Below are 3,799 nucleotides of genomic sequence, written 5' to 3'. Positions count from 1 at the left end.
AGAGAGAGAGAGAGAGAGAGAGAGAGAGAAGGCGGACATCTGTAGCTAATTTCGTAGCTTCATAAACTCAGCTGGCCATTTCGAATTAAAACGGTAAGCCCTCCTATTCAAGCTTGCTATCACAATGTCCCAACCATCGAATTATTAACGAAGCATCCACTTATGCAGTTACAACGTTGTAGTTGGATTTTCGATCGTCAATCCACTACAAGCCAAACGAAAACACTTCTTAATAAAGCCGAGCAATTGTTGAAAATAATGGTTCTTTAATTATTTTTAATTGGCCAAGTCTAATCGATAATATTCTTTTTTCACGATATTCATCTTTGCTCCGAAAACTAATAGTTTCTATAATCTAGGACCTCTTTCATTATATCCGCGTGGTCGAAGTCATTTTATACCAGCCGCAAGTACCGGGGTTGGCAAACACGTTGCAAGTATCGGCAAGTCGACCTGACAAATTATCCTTATCTATCTGCAAATGAATTTATTAAGAACTAACGACGGTAAAACATTTCATGAAGACTGCAGCAACGAAGGACGATTACAAAGTTTGCATAATCCTATTATTGCTTATCGAACGTTGGACAACACATTTTATATAAATTTATAATAATATTGTGTTGCTGTTTTTACGGTAAAAACATACATCAATTAACTGTGTTGCTCATCGTCGTTCGGGCTGTTTTCCTGAGGCGAAAATGAATAATAATATAATAAAATAAATGATATCATTGCGGGCTAGATGGATCTTCAGAAAGACGTACGTAAGGTCAAAAAGATGTTACATTTTTTCTTGCTGACGCGCTAAGTACCTCTTTAACAATAACACGTACATAGAGTTAAAGCCTTTGTGTTAGGAAAAAGGCATTAGCTAACCCTAGCTGTTTAATATCTTCACTGCTAACTACATAAAACATATAGATCTATCTTTGCTAGTGTGCGTATGTATGCCTATTGTCCTATAGTACTTTTGCGCTTATCGCTATCATGTGTTATGATGATGACGGCCGCGGGAAAAGTAATTTGTCATTGTTGGGTTTGCTCACTGCAGCTACCGCTACTACTGTGGTTGATGTAACGTGAAATAGCACGTGCTGTCATTATTATTGCCATGTTCTCAACCCACCTCTTTCGCCTCGACTTTTGCTGTAGATAACAATACGATCATCAGGAGCCACGGAAAGCAACTATAAAATCGGCAACTACATTGCCGCATTTAACGGGAAAAAGCGTTGCAAGAGGGAGACGAAACGTCTTCCACGTGACACTATTACCACTATTACTATGAGGCATAAGGTCAAGTCCACCCGATAGTGCTGCCCCTGTTTTGGCGTACTGCTGCCCGCCAACTTCTGTGCTTCGTATCATGTTCTGAGGCGTTTTTCATCGCCACCGCCGCCGTCGCTGTCTACCGCATATTTAAATTTGAAGTCGGCAACAATAGACAAGCAAGAATTCTGTGGGTACAGCTTAAACAGAGCTCTCGTTGCAGCAGTGCTGTGCTGTTTGCCGCGTTTCGTCCACAGTGCTCCGCCAGTTCCGTCGGAACTCGGTTCGCATCAATCGGGCACCAGCTGCATCAACATCACTAGCAGAAGTCACAGATTCAGATTTGACCATCGGTCGGCTGTTCGTTTCTTCGTTCAACCCTGGACCGCTTTTGTTAGCTTAGCGGCAGATAGCGGATCCGCACGGGTGAGCTGCCGCGGCTATGACAGCGCCGGCTGTGATCGTGGCCGTCTAAATATAATTTATAGGCCGTTGTACAATAGTATTAACGTTTGGAGGAGCTGAACGTTTCGTTCGATGGCTGGTCGCTTGATTGGTTTATTTGTCGGCCGGATAGACAAACAGGCGAAGCAGTCAGAAGGTGCGCGCTTATGTCCCTATTAGATATAATATTTGTATCGGCAGACACATGTATTTCGATTTGTATGAAGAGATTGCTAGGTAGGACAAGGTGATGATGGACAGATGATTGCGCTGGCGTCTATGGCAACGAGAACTATGGACGCAAAATCAACTGAAAATCGATTTATCATCACCATCCATTCACGTCATCATTCGGTGGCGTCACCACCACCACCATCATCATCATCGCATCTGTTGCACTGCCTCGCCCTTCTATGTCGGTACTTAGCTAGCGAATGAAGACAGAAATCGGACAAACTAAGAATAGCTAGTAACTACATTAGTTAGAGAAGACTTTTTACGTTGTAGGAGCCAGCACCTATAATTAGTTTTGACTCCTCACTTATCATACCAAAGACGCTGTTATTTTTTAATATTATATCTATATATGTGAAAACCATGGTAACTAATGGCTCAGTTAACCCACCTCTGTCAACGGTATTTTTACTATTAAATACAGTAGAACTACTAGACACAGTAGTAGTGTAGTACATCCGGACATCTTCATTGAGAATTTACTTTAACTTCAATAACAGTCTCTGGCTGACTCATAATTATTCAGCCCACCTATGTTCGTAGTGTACCGAGCACAAAACGGTAGACATGGCTTAATTATGGGGTGAAACGCATTCCATGACCATGTCTGTGTTACCATACAGTCATTCGTCACGATTATTCGTATTACGAGCAGGGGGAAGTTTGTGCCGGCAAATGATTTTTGTATTAAAATCGCTTGCGTATCTCCAAATATATTGCCACATGTCTCCGACTAACGGATGCTGTAAGTATTCATAGCGAAACAATCTAGACAGCCTTTGGCAAGGTTAGGTAACTCTAGAAACTTTGCTAGATCTCATCGTGACTACTAATATTATCGTTGTTATTACCGAAAGATAAAGAAAGCGGCTAATGAGATAGACTACTAAGCATTTAAGTCTATTAAACTTTGTGATCAGCAGTTTCAGTACGGCAGCAACAACGCTGATACATTTAGCCTAGTTCTATAAGCGCTCGTGAGACACACGGCTGGTGGTTAGTTGGGTTTCGGCGAATAGAAGAAAGCGAAAAGAAAACGAGGCCAGAGAAGTGCGTCTATCAGAATTGCTAAGCGAAGTACTTGTTGTCGGACATCAACAAAAAAGTGGGTATTTTCTCTTGATAGTGATTCTTAATTGATGGCGTTGTCGTGGATATTATTATTGGTGAATCGTTATAGTTGCTGATGGTGCTGCCTCCGTTATCGTCGGTGTCGGCGCTGCATCGTGAATTACCTTAGCTCAGTGCGTTTCACGTGGCCGCAGCATAGGCAGTTAGCTCAACAAGGACGATAGAAATGAGGCCCCACAATTTTAATGTTAGTCACCGATGATGACGCGCTTAGGCTTAGGTAAACCTGAATGCACAGATGGGGCCGACAGGCGGTCTCAGAGCACCCAGCGATAATGAAAAGGAACAAAAGTGAGCATAAGCGAGACGAGGAAAACAACGAAGCGGTAGAAAGAGTTATAGCATTGAAAAATAATTGAGTAATGAAAACTTGTTCTCCCCTCTACGATATGCTCTGCCTATATTCGAACAACAAAATCAACTGGAAAAACGATAGTATGCGTATTGTAAAAATATGATGAGTGAAGCCTAAAAGAGGACCGCTTCATACTCTAGTCCGGTCCAGCACAATAATCATTTGAAAGTCTTTCAGTTGATTGTTCAACTACGATGTAACTGCTCGAACCAAGTTGGTCATTAGCAAAAACATGGCATGAACAGCGTATTATGTAATTGTCGCGAATAGAAACAAAATACTTTCTCTGGTCTCTAAATAACAAGCCTTTGTCAGCCTGCAGCAATTCATGCTATATATATATATATATATATATATATATAA

The 3,799-nt window shown here is 41.5% G+C and overlaps 1 long non-coding RNA gene across 2 annotated transcripts in view; it reads left to right on the top strand.

Annotated features, from left to right (window-relative positions):
- Positions 1-1,733: 1,733 nt before the first annotated feature.
- The window catches only part of LOC147754427 (uncharacterized), a 2,696-nt gene continuing 630 nt past the window's right edge, over positions 1,734-3,799 (top strand). For both annotated transcript variants that reach the window (XR_015317562.1, XR_015317561.1), the window contains exons 1-2: positions 1,734-1,873; positions 2,874-3,055. This is a non-coding gene — a long non-coding RNA (uncharacterized LOC147754427). The remainder of the gene's footprint in view (positions 1,874-2,873; positions 3,056-3,799) is intronic.

Source organism: Varroa destructor, unplaced genomic scaffold, assembly GCF_002443255.2.
Source record: "Varroa destructor unplaced genomic scaffold, Vdes_3.0 BEIS01000007.1, whole genome shotgun sequence".
Classification (NCBI taxonomy): Eukaryota; Metazoa; Arthropoda; class Arachnida; order Mesostigmata; family Varroidae; genus Varroa; species Varroa destructor.
This window is presented reverse-complemented; position numbering and strand designations above follow the sequence as displayed.